This window comes from Fukomys damarensis, unplaced genomic scaffold (genome assembly GCF_012274545.1).
Source record: "Fukomys damarensis isolate Sample0158 unplaced genomic scaffold, DMR_v1.0_HiC HiC_scaffold_33, whole genome shotgun sequence".
In the NCBI taxonomy this organism is placed as follows: Eukaryota; Metazoa; Chordata; class Mammalia; order Rodentia; family Bathyergidae; genus Fukomys; species Fukomys damarensis.
Window position 1 is genome coordinate 2589856 of NW_022900945.1, and position 15740 is coordinate 2605595.

The window sequence follows — 15740 nt, forward strand, 5'->3', positions numbered from 1 at the left end:
TTTTTTTTTTTTTTTTTTTTGTAGCTTTGCTGTAGCTTTGTAGCTTTGTCGATCAATTTCCAGAATGTATTTTAAAGTGGCAGCAAACTGGGCCCTTTCTCTCGATGAGTTCATATCAGGTTTTTTTAAAAAATCAACTCACTTTTAAAATTTATGTAAGCCATCTACTTAGAGCTGCTTGCACTGAGCCATAGTTACAAATACGGCTTTCCTGGACCTCCTCTCAGCGATGTGTTCAAATCGGCTCCCCCTCACTACATTGCGAAGTAAAATAACCATCAAGGGAGGGAGGGTGGAAGAGCCTATTTCTGTAGCCACCTCTGTTCCCTGAGAACGAGCCGTAAAAATTCAGCATCCATGGTCACAATTAGGCCCCGTTTCAGCCATAATCATTTTAATGGCAAATAAGTAACACATTTAATTGCATTACACACTTATTTCAATTTTGGTTTTTATTTGGATGTCGTATGTTTGCCATCTTTTTTTTTTAATCACTTTTTGCTGTAAGTTCTGGGTTACAAACACAAGGCCGTGGTCTACACAAATCTCAAATAAGCAGAACAGTGAAATTCTCACCCCTGAGCTGGCTGCAGGATCGCGGAGGGGCTGCCACGCCCCGGCAGTCAGATTCGTGCCTTCAGACCAGCTGCAGGGGACCGGGCTGCTGCTGACCGGGGCCAGCCTGGGCGATGAGGCCACAGATGCCCTGTGGGAGGAAGTCCTTGGCCAGCGAGTGTCGGCCGCATCCGTCACAGGGACTCCCAGCTGGCACACCCGCATTGGGCATGGTTCGAGGCTGTTTAGACCCACGTTCTCCTGCTGAGTCGAACCCCAGGAAGAACAGGGGATGTGACTATTGAGGGGGCTGAGGCCCGGGACACCTGCTGAGGCGCACTACGGGACTGGGAGGGGAAAGGAGAGGCAGTCCAGGGTCAGGACTCCTGGGTCAGCGTCCCTCTGTGCCAGGGGACACAGCTGAGGCCCAGCCCGGTGCTTACAGGAGTCTTGGAGTGCATGTGCATCTGAATGTGGGTGCTTATTAGCACCCTCAGCCCACCCCTGGGGCCTTCTCCTTCGGCACCCAGTTCGAGAAGCCCAGTATCCAGCCTGGTGCTGAGATCCATCCCGTGGTTCCCCCGGGTCCCCCCGCCTTGGGGGTCAGCTCCAGTGCATAGCACTGCCACCAGGACAGCCTGGATCCCCACTTTCACAGCCCTGCGAGGCTGCTGGAGCTGGAGTTAAATGGGAGAAAAGGAGGCTCAGACTGCACATGACTTCTCTAGGGTCACCCACGCTCTGACGGGTTGCAGACTTAAAAGTCAATTCTCATCTCTGGACTCAGTTCTGAGCTCTGTTCCCTGCGCTGCAGATTTTGTAAACAGGCCCTGTATTGCCCTTCGCTCCAGGACCTCCTCTGGGCTGCTCAAGGCCCGTCATGTGGGCAAAGCAGGCGTCCTCACACCACAGGGAACAGTCCCTTCTTCAGGGCTGCATGTGGACCTCGCCCTCACTCACACACGCCGGTTCTTCTCTCCCGTGCAGAACACAGCTTTAATCCTGCAGGATCCACAGCCGGCACACGAAGAGTCTGCTGTACCTGTTACCACATTTCAGTCTCCACTTCATGCCAAGCATTATGGGAGAGAGGCGTTAGAGAAGGAGCCCAGCACTGCTTCTGGTCCTCACAGAGACCACAGTCGTGCAGGAGGTAGACTCGCTCGTCGTAGGGAAGGAACATCTCAGCCCATCACAGTTTTCCCTCAACCACACTGCCAGCCACACACAGTAGCACACGGGATGCTTCTGTTCCCCGGACAGAGTTGGCAGCACCCGAGGGTGGTGCCATGGCTGGGTCGGGGGCCCCCAAGGACACCATGTGACTGACCGCACTGTGGGGTGTGACTTCCCGCGCAGGTCGTGTCTGCAGGGGGAGAAGGTGATGCCTCTTCCCAGGTGAGAGCTCTGCAGCCCGCTGTGTTGCCCAGTGGGCCGTGAGAGTTTGCTTAGAGAGCGATGTGCCGGGCCCTGAGGACATCTGCAGGGTGAGGTCCAGAAGCTTCCGGAGCACCCTGGAGTCGCCCTGGGACAGGGCGGAGCTCGGTGACTTTGCCTGCTCCCCTCCCTCCTCCGTCCTTCCCCCTGCCGTTCCTTGTAGGAGGGATGAGAGGGATGGCCTCGTCCTCGCTGTCCACCTCCCCAGGCCTGGCCTGGAGCAGACCCCTCTCGGGTTTAACACCCCTTCCTGCGGGCGCTTCTCACCTGCATAGGCAGCACCCTGCCTCCGTCCAGCCCTGTGGGGACCGCTGCCTCCTGAGCCCAGGCCTCCTCCACCTGTGCAGCAGGAACGTGCAGCTCTCACGTATTCTCAGATGAGCGAACAAGCAGGTGCAATTAGAATCAGGGGGGATTCTTCTAGTGCCCAGAGCAGCGAAGGCAGCTCTCTCTTCTCCGATGAGCATCGTAAAGCTGAACTGTGTCCCTATTCCTAGTGTCTGTCTAACCAGACTGGATGTGCACAGACACACTGTGACGTGGCAAGGGAGACCACTAAAGGGAAGGACTGCCTTCTGCACTGGAGAACAGGAGCCTGGGTCCGGGGCGGCAAGTGACTTTCCGAGGTCACCAGCCCAGCCGGAGTACAGCTGGAGGGCAGCTGAGTGTGGGGAGCTGTGAGCAGCACAGCAGGGTAAGAGGTCCAGGTCTTCTCCTTCCTGTCCTCTGCTGGCTTCCTGCCTCATGAAACCATAACCACAGGGTTGTTTTTGTTTTTAAAGTTGGTGCCTTCGGTGGGTTCCCAGGGGACATAATGCAGCGTTCTCTGTCCTCATCGGGCTGGAGCTCTGGTTGCCTTCATAGTCCCAGATGGGAAATCAAGGCAGGGACTTTTCAGCCGTGTCTTGGAAGAGAAATACAGCCTCGTGGTAGAGAGGAAAGGAGCTAGCAGGGATTAAGACAGTATGTAGGAGGCGTTGATAAAGACCTTTGACCATTGTCAAAAATGCTTCCACACTAGAATTTTGTGAGCTGGATAATCTCAGACCCACATCCTTTACCCCAAGTGGCTGCCGAGACATGTGGGGGGCTGAGGGGAGGACACGGAGCCATTCAGAAGCGGGGTGCAGCCCTGGCCTCTTCGGTCGCAGGCCTGCAGCCCTCTGGACCAGCAGAGTGCCTGAGCGTTTACAAAGACTTCCAGAGCAGAGCGCTCTGCTTTGATGAGCCAGACGAGCGGGCAGTCACGGCATCCACCCTGCTCGGCTGTCTTTTCTGGCCCAGTGCCATCTGCCAGGGCTGGGGACGCTCTCTTCCCACGGAGGCCTTCAGAGCTGGATGGCACCGGAAGTGGGTATCTCAGCCCAGGGTCCGCACTGGCCCGAACAGTATTTCCTCAGATCCACTCACACGGAAAGTGACTGTCAGGTGGGGCAAGATGACTTGTAAGCAAGCTCAGCTTCATTGGCCTCTCTGCGGTCCCCAGAAGCAGGCAGGAGTGAGGCCGCCTGGCCAGGCTGTGGGGTTTGGCCCTCACTGCCTCAGGGCACTGTCCTGAGCCCTGGTGACATGAGAGAGGCCTGGGTGGCCGAGACGACAGCGGGGCTGGTCCTTCCCGTTTCCATGTGTCTGTCCAGATGAAGTGACAACAAATGAGGGAGAAGCGGAACTCTGTTCTCTGACCATAGACAGAAACCTCTGGGGTGAAAACCTGTGTTTAAAGTCACGAAATCTGCCTGTGTTATTTTCCCCTTGTTACTGTGTTCTGTTTCACTTTCCACGGCTTCCAAGCCAGTCCCAGGCATTGTTCTGAAGATGTGTTCTCAGGGGTTTACCCAGTGTGCAGCCGTGAAAAGTCCCCAGGTGTCCAAAATCTGGTGTGTTTGACCCGGCAGCCCAGACGTGTGACTTCTGTGGTGCGGCTTCCTGAGCATGGCAGCCGGAGCGTGGGGCCCATTGGAGTGGCAGCGTCCTGCAGGGCAGGAGCCTGGCTGGGGATAGGCAGGCGTTTTGGAGGCTCTTGAGAAAGGCTTTTCTGGGGTGCTATGGTGCCTGGTTCACATCCTAATGCTCGTGGGGAACAGGGAGCAGGGAGCAGGCTCTGAGGCCTGGGAAGACCGGTGGAGTTGTCCCAGCCCCACACTAACACATGGCAGAGCTGGGACTCCAGGCCAGGCCTCTTTCTATGGTGGGTGTAGTGGTCAGAACCTGGGGGTTCCAGTAGCTCAGCCTGGACCCGGGGAGCTGTGCGCTGACCTGAGTGCTGAAGGCCTCACCTGGACAAGTCCTGTGATTGCTGCACAGTCTCCGGTATGCGCCGTGAGGATGCCACTATTGATTGCTGTTCTGTTTGTTTGGTTGGATGGGGTTTTTTTTCAGACAGGCCTGCTGAGTGGGCCGGGCCAGACTTGAACGCGTGACAGAAGGCTGCCAGGTGATGAATCGTGACGTTCAGTGAAAACACAGGTTCCACCTGCGCAGTGGCCTCCCTTGCTTTCTGCCTACCAGTCCCATGGTGTTTGGGGTTTGGTCTTTGCCCTGGCACCACTTACATTTTTCAACACTTGCATAACTCTCTGCTCTTCAGAACGTCAGTATGTCAGGGCAGAGACTGGATTTTCATTGCCTGCATCACCACTTAGCCTGACGCTGTGCTTTTCGCCTCTCCTGTCTGTGAGGAGAGCGGATCAGCTGGCCGAGGACATCCGCACGGCGTCTGCCTCCCGTGTTCCTGGGAGCTGCCCAGGTGGGCAGTGGAGTCCTCCACCCTGGCCACAGGTGAAGTAGCTCGTGGTCAGCGTGGCTGTAGGGGCCCAGGGCCTTGCTGCTTTTAAGCTGGTGATCGGTTCCTCAGGTCCTCCCTGGAAGACAGATTAACCCGAGCATAACATTCTCTTCCACACAGACTAGAAAAAGGAGGTTAAGAGAGAAGGGGCCTTTGCAAGGGAATCTTGCTTTAGGAAAGATGACAAAAATGTCTGGCTTGGTTCTTTAGACGTCACAGCCACTCCGCATCCAACTGGCTTTGGGGTCCCCGCGGCTCCTCCACGTGTGAAGAGACCTGGGGACCGGGTCCTTCTGAGGGATTCCAGGCTTCGGTCTCCACAGGAAAGCAGGAGGCTGAGGAAGGTGCAAGGACTTCTCGGGCCCCCAGCAGCTGGCGAGGGGCCTGTCCACACTGCATGCGCCCGCCCGTGTGTGACGTGAGGACAGTGCCCACCCTTGCACTGCACACGGACGTAGGCTGTTCAGGTCTTGGCGCGGCGCTGGCCGTAGTCTGTGTTCTTCTCTGCCCCGATCTGCGCCCCTGCCCGGAGCTCTTCTGCACGGGGAGCCAGTGAACGTGGAGCCGATTAAAGACCCCAAGCCAGGGAGGAGGGAGAAGAGGAGGCCATGCCAGCCAGGGGCTACAGCTGGAGACTGAGCTGCTTCCGGCCCAGCTGTGGCTCTGCATGGCAGGTGCTGGGCTCTTCCACCTGCAGCTGAGGCCAGCGGAATTCTTAACCTCGATTACACTTGTGATACACGAGCGCCCATCCCATTCTGCCTTGCCCGTGTGAGAGGTGAGAGAGGTCCAAGCTAACAGGCGTGGCTCCAGCCAGAGAGGCTTTCCATGTGTGGCTGAAGGGTCAGGAGTGTGGCTTATCGGGTGTGGCTGGCTTCCTGTGGTGCTTAGTCCCGACAGCACCCTGAAGCCTCCGTACAGGAATGGTGGGTGCTGTGCTGAATACTCCTTCCTGCAGTGCTGCAGCGCCTAGGTACGGATGGCACTGACAGTGTCTGGGCCAGTGTGTGCCAACCTGGCGTGCTGCCTCTCTGGCAGACACAATTCAAACAGGTATGGACAGCCATCACTCAGCACCCAGAGCCGTGTGGGAAGTGGGACACATTTCCCGCCAGGCAGATTCCGTGGACCGGAGTAACCTGCCTCTTCCCATGGCAGTCCAGATTGCATTGTCGGGGTGAAAAGAAGATGGTGCCTAAAAGCACCGTCCAGCAGCTAGCAGGCCTCTCACAGCCGCTGGGACCTCGCTGACCACTCAGGTGGCCCGGGATGCGTCCCCTCTGTCCCACCGTGTCTCAGGCGAGCAGCCTGGCGAGGGCAAGGCTATGAGCAGCGGCCTTGTCCTCTGCGTGGGCTCTGCCCTGCCCCTGCCTGGCCTACGCTAAGGGCAGTGGCTGTGTAAACAGAGGGTGCAGGGGCACAGCTGGTGTGAACTTGGGGAAGTCGCCCTCTGTCCCTCCCCTCAGCTTCCTCCGCTAGTGTCTGCTCTCTGTTCCCATGCGATGCAGACAAGATGGAGGCCGAAGGGTGCTTGCCACATGCGGTGTGCTGGCCAGGGCCAACATGCTCTGCCTCCGGTCGCTCTTCATCTGCTCACGGCCACCTCCCGAGGGTGCACCGTGTCCCAGACGGAGTTCGGCACTGGGGACACAGGTGTACGGCCTGTCGAAGCCACGCCGAGTCCCCCATCTCGCGGTCACCGAGGAAATGAGACCCTCCGGCAGCAGCCACCCTCTGACATGAACCCTCACTCCCCGCTGCGCTGCTGTCTCCTCACATCAGAGAGCCTCTCGGGGACACTGAGCACAAAGGAGGTGTAAAGGTGCTTTCAAAGGGGCAGCTTTACTGCGTGCGCTGTTCAAGTGCCAGGCTGCGTTTTTGGGAAAGCCACATAAGAGAATGCTGTTTTTAAAATGACTGTTACCTCAGGAAAAAAAAATACAGCTCTTTTACAAAGCAGCCTTTTGTTCGGACGACGTCCCCAGTGGGTGGCTGATGTCTGATGGTCATTTCGGCTGACTCTGCCCCAGCCTCCTCTCAGGTAGTGAACCGAAGTCACACCATGGAGCCGGGAGCGGGTGTGCTCATGTGTGTTTGAAATGAAGGCCGTTTTGCGTGGATACGCACGCTTCCCCTTGGCGCCCACCTTGTGGTGTGACGGCCACCTGGGGACATGGGACCTGGCCACTGGTCTCCACTCTGCCATGACATTAGGAAGCGTAAGGTCCACTTTGTCCAGGAATCCCACGCTGACCCCCAGGGGAGCATTCCTGTCCTGAATCTGTGACATTTGGTTTGTTTGGAGACAGGGGTCTCACTGTGTATCCCAGGCTGGCCTCAAACCTGTGGCGATCCTCCTGCCTCAGCCTCCTGAGTGCTGGGATTACAGGAGTGCGCCACAGCTTGTGACATTTGGATTCCATGCTACGTGATTTGACACATGACCTTTCCAGTTATGTGAAAACTGTCTTCCCTCTCCAGAGAGACCACGTGTCCTCTTAGGGTAGAGTCACACCTGCTGTTCCCTGAGATCTGCATTCTGGAAAGTGAAAATGTCCCCACCCCAGACCTTAGGACCAAGAAGACCATTGACTCAACCATGATTTGTGGGCTGGTTTAGTTTTTGTTTGTTTGTTTGACCACGTGGGGCACAGAGCCCAGTGCCTCCTCACACTAAGCAGGCACCAGATCCGAGCTGCAGCCCCAGCCCAGGCCACACATCCCTGTCTTCTGCTGAAGTTTTCTGGGGCCAAGAATAGTGGGGGGTGGAGGCCAGGGGCTCAGCACAGAAGGAACAGAGTGAGGCAGGAGGAGCACCCACCCTGCTGATTTGCAGCTGCAGCACCACTCGTGGCTGCGGGAGGTCCTCAGCCCTGTTTCCCTCAGCTGTGCAGCACCTGCGAGTGATTTCAGGCCATGAAGACGGTGCAGGAACCTCTGTGCCTTCAGGGCCACCCTGCCATGAGACTTGTCATTTCAGCTCTCAGTTTGGTTTGGGTTAAGGAAAAAGGGGATTATTTTCTTTTCAAAAAACAAAAAGAGAAAAAGAAATGATTAAAAATATCATATTTTTCAAAGCCACTCTGGCTCATGAAAGGAGTCGGTGCCCCCAGGGTGTGGCCTTTTCTCCCCCAACCTGCCCGTGCTGCCCCTGACGGCCCTGGCGGGGACCCTGCATTACATACAAAAGCCTGGGCTGCAGGCAGTGCTGAGCTCAGTCTTCCCATAGCTGCCACTCGGACAGGAGTCACAGTGCCCCTAGGTCACCCTGGCTGGGCACAGCGCCCTAGGTCAGCCGCTGTCCTTACCCTGTCCCCCACAGCCTTCCTAGGGAGGGAAGTCCTTTCACTAGTCTTTTGTCCCCATACAATCATCACAACACTCACACCAAAGTTCCACGCATGGCTAGGCCTTTGCTGCTGAGTAATGGATGTAATCAGTCCGCCTGGGGAGCCACAGTGCAGGGGAGCCGGTGCTCAGACCGCCCCTCCCTGATGCTCACCAGGTCTTTGGGCACCTTGGGGGTCAGGGCTGGAGCAGGGTGAGAGAGGTAGGAAAGCCCTTCGTCCCCAGTGCCGCCGCTGCACCCCCATTCCTTTATCCAGCACTTTATCTGCGCCAATCGTGGGAGATTTGTCTGGGTGACCGCGAAGGTCCAGCCCTCACGACATCCCAGTGTGACAGTGTCACCGAACACGTGTGCTGCTCAACTAGTGTGACGGGATGGATGTCTCTGGCTGGTGACCCAGGGCCAGGGGAGAAGCTCTCTTCCCAGGGGACTCCCTGAGGCTGCCTCGCTTTCCCTCCTTGACGCACATCTTCCCCACAGGAGCTGTGGTGCTCCTCAGGGTTCTGACATTTAGCCTTTTCCCCCCAGGGAATTCGGCTCCCTTTTTACTGCCTTTCCCAGCCTGCTCCCCTCGGCAGAAACCTCCGGTGAGGCAGGGAGAGAGCCACACCTGTGGAGTGTCCTGTTCCTCCTGCCTCTGGAGAGCTGTCAGGGGTGGCGGTTGGCTGATCTGTGGCCGGAGCACTGACCTACCGACAGGCAGGGGCTCGGGTGGGGCTGCGGAAGGTCAGAGCAGCCCCTTCACGAGGTGTGGGTTGGGAGGTCCCAACCGGAAATGGAGAAACGGGTGCCTCGAGCGACTAAGTGATGACGAAGGCTGCGTAGCTAAGGAAGGGCAGACAGGACCTGAAGTCCATTTGCCTAATTCCTAAGTCCTTGCTCTTGGACACCGTGGGTTAGTTTCTCAAATGAGACTTTCTTTAACAAGAGCCTTCTAGAAGCAAAAACTCTTAAGACACAGGCAGACTTTTAATGGTGGAAGTCCATGTAGGAGGGATGATCAAAATAAATGGTGAATGCTTTAATTTTAAGAATTTATTAGAGTAAAAGACACATTGCTGTGACTCCCTCTCCAAATATTCTCTCTCACTTCAAATACTTCTCCCACCGCTCTTGCCATTGTCTACAGCAGCCTGGGAAGTCCTCTTTCCTGAGTGTCTATGAGGTATGATAAAAATACAGTGGCTGCTGTTGCTCGGCGCCTTCAAAGACTCCTAAAAACATGACACTGTCCTCGTCTACCCGGTTCACCGGATCTGGGCCGTGTGACTTCTGGCTCTCCACAGAGTCAGGATGACCACGACAGGGAAACGTGTTGAATCAGTTCAGTTCGGGGCATCAGGGCAGCCAGGAGAGCGCTACCAGACACTCAGGAAAGAGAGCTTCCGGAACTGAGTCAGAAAGTGGGGAGAAGGACAGGATGAGTTTGTTCGAAGCGAGGGAAGGATTCTGAGGGAGATTCATGGCAGTGAGTCTTTCACTGCAATACACATCTTCTCATTTAAACTTTCACTGTACCCTGTGACCACACTGCACAGTATGTCGGCTGGGAAATGCTGTGTAAGCTAAGCTCAAGTAGAAGTAGATACGCAATGTTAACTTTTGTTTTTTGTACCAGGGATTGAACACAGGACCTTGTGCTTGCGAGGCAGGCGGCGGCACCACAGAGCTAAATCCCCAGCCCATTAACTTTTTTTAAAGCCACATTTTTAAAAGTAAAAGCAGGTGAAATTAATTTTAACATTACATTTTGCTTAACCCAAGATCCAAAATGTCATGTCAAAATATAATCGGCGTAGAAATATTAATGAGATATTTTACTTCTTAGGGGGAGTGTATAGTAAGTCTCTGAAACCCAGGGTGTGTTTTCACCAGGTCACGTTCAAAATTTCAACACAAGGACGTGTGCAGAGAATGCTGCATTGGGCCACAGGGTCTCACTCTGGTGTCCTCACCCAGCCCGCATCCTCCGCATTTCCACGCAGCTTTCCTGCATGTGCTAATGTCTGACCCACTGTGTGCTTCTTTTCTTTATGACCTATCTGTCCCTATCAATCAGGGTGCCTCCAAGCTGGTGCGATACAGGCAGACAGACAGGCAGGCGGACTTACACAAGGTAGCGGTTGATTTCCCTCCAGTCCGGAGGAGGCTTCCCAGGGCTGGCTGGGTGGCTCTGTCCCCTGTACTCCAGCTTGTCCTCCCCTCGTGCCTTTCTTCACAGCACCCTGGCCCGGAGGTGGCACCTTTCACCCTGCTCACGTCACTGTGACCAGAGCAGGTCGTGTGACCACATCCAGTGAGGCTGCCCGAGCCCGTGGTCGGTAGGGCGGAGGGCACAGCATCCGGCAGTCTCCTCGTGAGTCAGATAAGGAATCTGCACTTGATCTGGAAAGCAGGAGGAACTGTCGCTGCAGTTGAATCGGGTGAGCGCAGGGATGAGACTTAGTGAAGTAGAGCTGGAGAGAAGGAGGGAAGCAGCCTTTTCAGCCCTTCCGACTTCAGCTTTCAAGGCCCTTGCATTTCTCAGCATTCTTCTGCCATTTTGAGGGCACCATTGATCACCCTCCCCTCCATGGACTGCCTGTGCTCCAGTCCAGGGGGCAGCTTTTCTTTTCTTAAGGTCACGGGATCCTCTGCTCCCAATCTTGACGTTCAGTCTCTGGCTCCTCCATCTGTGCATGCATCCATCCGTCCTTCCACCCACCTTTCTGTCCATCCGTCCATCCTTCCACCCACCTTTCTATCCATCCATCTGTCCTTCCATCATCCATCCATCCATCCATCTGTCCACCCAGCCATCCATCCATCCATCCGTCCATCCATCCTTCAATAGTCACACAGTGATGCGTTGACAGTGCTTGCTGTGTCCACTTCTGTGTCTTCAGGGGTGGGCGCAGTACCTGGCATGAGTAGGCCACCACAAATACCCTTTGTCTGGCTGGCTGCATGTGCCAGGGTACTGGAAATGGGCAGTGATGGAGGGAGGTGGAGCGCACCCGTCTGGTAGAGAACCCAGAGTCATCGCCAAGCCTTCACAAATGATGTCCCCATGTTCCCTGGGTCTTCTGTCCAGGTCCCACCTCCAGCTCCTCTTACTGTTCCTCTTGTAGCCTGATTGAAACAGCCTGGTCTCTGCCTTGGGGAAGTGACAGTTTCTGTACAGAGCCATTGGTGCCTGGACCCCAGGTTGGTGTCTGATGTTTGGGGCAAGCTTGGCCAGTGCAAGCGAAGGTAGATGGCTCCTCCCTCTTCTGAGAGCACGAGTCACTCAGCTTCACTGCCCAGCAACCCAGCGGACCGCACCGCCACCAACGCTGCACAAGAGGAAAACTCCCTCCTCTTCGTCTCCCCTCAGTCAGCCCCTCCAGCGCTGGAGGGGAAGCCGGAGACCATCGAATGAAACATGGGAAAGCGGTTGTTAGGCCCCTGCTGGGGCTGTGCGGATTTTCTGAGTGCTGCTTGGTGACTGTCGTCTGGGACCAAGTCCATGATTGGGGCTCCACTGTGCAGGGCATGGAGCCGACTGTACTGCTGCGTGTTCCCTGGAGTTTATTTTTGTGCTCAGTGGATTTATGTTTGACATGTTAGATTTAGAGGCAGCATTATTCTTAGAATGTACAAAAGAACACTATGCTGGCATGACATGAAACCATCTTAGAGAAAGTCCACATCAGAATCTTATTTTGCTGCTTAATTAGCTGTGTGTACTTGGGGAAACCAACTAATCTCTCAACCTAACCGTTCCTTCATCACATAAAGAATAAGCCCAGCGGTAGAATGGACCAAGAGAATACATTGTCTGTATATAATAATGAATATAAATGTTTTATAAACATCTTGTATATGTAAAGATTCATATACAAGGGCATTTACTTCAATGGTTTTATAAGTAATGAAAATATAGTCAACCTACAAGTTAAATGCAGCCACTAAACGTCATAGCTTAGAAGATATTTAATACTATAGGAAAATATTATTATGAAAAAGAAAATGTATAGAATAACTCCAATTTGTAAAGAGTCAATGTGAGTGTTAAGATACATGCATAAAATTGTGCTACATAGTAATTGCAGTTATATGGTGGTTCTAAACATAGATGATTCTAATTCTTTTTACTGCTTCTCTCTATTTTTCAAAATTTCCAGAATAATCATTGCTTTAAAAGGGCGAACTTTACATATCTCCTAAGAACATGTGAGCCTGGGGGTAGCTCAGTGGTAGAGCCCTTGTCTAGCGTGACCCTCGCATCTGAAAGCCAGTGGTAAAAGTCTAAATTTAAACCATAGTATCTCTCGGCCAGTGCACACACTCACTCCGTTATTGTCAGATACTGAGTTCGTCTCACCTCTTCCCTCCCTGAAATGCTCCCTTCTTTCCCCCTCTCCCACTCCCACTTTGTGCTCTTTCCTTCTCTCCTTGTCCTGTCCCTGTCCCTGAGGGCCACTACTCCACTGTCGCCTGGATGAAGAGCAGACCGTTTGCTGACCCTGACCTCAAGCTCACTTCACCCAAACTGAGCAAGAAAGGGCCTGATTCGTGGTGCCGTGGGAAGCGTGTGTCCCTCTGTGCACCGGAGGCCTGCACACCCAGCTTCTCCGCGCCAGCCAGGGCGGGGCGGGAAGGGTCCTCCTCTTCCACATGGCAAGATGCCGGTGCCTTCCAGCTCTACTCGAAAATAGCTTTGTCAAACAAAGCATGAACACTAGGAGTTTCCTGACATTTTCATAACTACGAGCATATGATTTGCAGCTCATATTGAATAACGATGTAAGAAACCTGCCAAGAAAGCTCCGAGTGCTATTTCCAGAGCTGCTCCATAACCAGTTACAGCTGCCCCTCTGCAGAGGCGAGCATGATGGTCCCCGGTGTCCCACAGTCTTCTTGCTTGCAAAGTTGGTCTTGAGTTACTGGAGTCATTCTAATGGGCGAAGTCACTCTCCTGGAAGGAATTTAAGATGAATGAAGCTGGGGGTTTAATGTTCTAATGAAAAAATTTGTCAATATTTAAATCAAACTTGTGAACAATAAGCGATGTTACACGTGCTTGTTCTGAGGCAGTCTTGGGCTGTGCAGACACGAACGGAGTAGAGAGATGCACAGTTAAGCTTTCCAGCAACGACAAAGAAAAACATGGGGTAAATGCTTCACACAGAGCCTGCCAGGAGATGAATTGCCTAAGAGATGCATTTTATGCATTGTCCAAAAACTGTAGCATCTATGGGAGTGCCTTGCTTTCACTAGGAGAAAACATATGTCACCTCACACCAAAGATGTTTATGTCTTTTCACAAACCTGTCTTCTTTCAGCCTAAAAATATTCCAACTGGAAACGACTACAAAGCCAGGAGTTGGGAGGTGAGGGTGTTTAGTGAGGCTTAGAATAAAGCCTGCCCAGAGGTGGATGTGGTTCTGTGTAGTGAGCCCTGTCTAAGGGCAGCCAGACCCCAGGGACTGCGAACCTTTTCATTTCTGGTCAGAGATGGGGAGGGTGAGGCAGAGAGCCCGCCTGCAGCCCGCCAGCTGAGGGGAGGACAGAGCCTCGGGCAGTCACAGGGCTGAAGTGGGTGTGGGTGCTGGCTAAGCCCGTGCTGACAGAGTGGGGATCAAACCCTCCTTGCCCACCTTTGGGCTTGCTGTAGGAGGTGCTGGAGCCTGGTGAGGCAGGTTTAGCGGTAATGGGGGCATACAGGGAACAATTCATAAACGCCCACCGGTGCCCTCCCAGACCAGGTGTGGGTACCAGCTCTGCCAAGGGTGAACCAGGGAGGATCAGGACTACAAAGGAAGATCAGAACATCTGCTGCTTTTGGGAACATTCTGCCTGCTCCAAGCACAGTCCTCAAAGCACACGGTACCATAGCAGAATGAAATTAAGGCAGGATGCTTCTCAAGGACCAATTCTGGTGTATTTGTGAGCTTTCCCATCACTGCAGCAAAATGCCCAACATCCTCAGCCTAAAGGAGGAAAGTTTATTTTGGCCTGTGGATCCAGAGGTTTCAGCCCGTGGCTGCTAGTACCAAAGCAAAAACATCGTGGTGGAAGGGCTTTGCTCATGGTGGCCCGGAAGCAGAGCGCAGCAAAAGACACACCTTCCAAGGGCAGGGCCAGGGGTCACCCCTAACAGCACACTCAGCTGTGAGCACCAGTGTGTCAAACCACTGATGAATGTGATGCCGGCCATCGCGGTCCACCAGCCCTGCAGGAGTCTGTTAATCCAGCCAGGTTGACAATTAAGATTAACCATCAGAGTTTCTAGGAAAGCACCACCAAGGTGAGAGTGAACTACACCTGGGAGGATGAATGGACGGGGTGGGTCACTGAGGAACACACTCCTGCTGTGTTCAGCAGCGACAAGCTGTTCTTCAAAGCCAAAGCAAAGGCCAAGGGGAGCAGTAGCAGAAGGCGGAGCTAAGACCTGGTTGGGGCTGTCTCTGGGCCCACGGGGTCCCTGTCAGCGTGTTGGGACTGTCGCCAGCAGCCCGTATGCAGAGGCAGCCTTACAGCAGGTGCTGTACCTGTGAGTAGCCCTACTGCTGCAGCATGAAAGACTAACTTCCAGGGCCGGGAAAGGAGGTGGAGAGGCCAGTTAGGGGGCCATTCTACCACCATCATGGTGGACGCAATGGACACTTAAAGCAGAGTCACTAAAAGCTACTAGACTTGGAAAGAATGTGTCATGCAGTTCAAATTCCATATTTTAGGAATGGAGTCATGGAGGAAAAGGAGGGTGGGTGACCTCCCAAGATTGTATGGAAATAACCTTGTCTGCAGCCAGATGAGAGGGAGTCTTGTGATTCTCAGCCCGGCGACTTTTCCATTCAGCAGTGCCAAACTGAGTCCTGCGTCCTGCTTCGGTTAGGTAATGCTAGGGCAGAACTCGGGGCCCGCTTGCCAGCTCCCCTGTGAGCACAGTCTCACGGGAGGCAGGGACCCAGCTCGGGCCAGGCTGCCTGGGAGGGGTCTTTCCTTCTGGCTTCAGAATCTTCCCCTCCTTTTCCTCCCTGTCCTCTCCTCTAAGAGTCTGTCTGCAACTGCTCTCACCAAATTCTCTCCTTTCTGCCGAGTCTGCAGGGTGATACAAAACCTGATGCCTTTCCTCAGGCTGTTTCCTCCATGTGTTTACCTGATGGCTGTATCACTGTCGCACACCTGGGCAGCTCTGAGGACCAGTGACTCAGAAATCAAATCATCTCCCGCTGACCTCCATCTCTAAGTACGTGGGACCATTGCACATGACAGTGTTGTCTGTCAGTACTGTTCCGTGCTGTCTTTTCCACTGAATCATACATAAACACATGTTTATACTATCATTGGATTTATAGTGTTCCTTAGAGTGGAACTAGCAGGAAACTTGGAACAAGACTTGTAGTTTGGGGTAAGAGACTTGATCCCTGAACTCCAGTTTCTTCTACTGTAACATCTAGATTATACGTTTTACCCGGAGGGGTCCCTTGCACAGAACAGATGTACAGCAGACCCGCTTCTCTGTCTTTCTGTCTCTATCAGTTGTTTCTGGTTTGGGGTAATGTGGTATTTGATAAACGTCTCAGTATGGTTACAAGTGCTACACAAAGCTAAAAGCTTTTATTTTCAAGATGTACTTTAAGTCCTAGA

The 15740-nt window shown here is 53.8% G+C and overlaps 1 protein-coding gene across 10 annotated transcripts in view; it reads left to right on the plus strand.

Annotated features, from left to right (window-relative positions):
- The window catches only part of Ror1 (receptor tyrosine kinase like orphan receptor 1), a 291697-nt gene that overhangs the window by 236198 nt on the left and 39759 nt on the right, over window positions 1-15740 (plus strand). The window contains exon 1 of one of the 10 annotated variants that reach the window (XM_010605076.3): window positions 15218-15339. The exons of the other annotated variants lie outside the window; for them this stretch is intronic. The gene's annotated coding sequence lies outside the window, so the exon portion shown is untranslated. Of the gene's footprint in view, window positions 1-15217; window positions 15340-15740 lie in introns of those variants that run through there. 10 annotated transcript variants of the gene reach the window in all.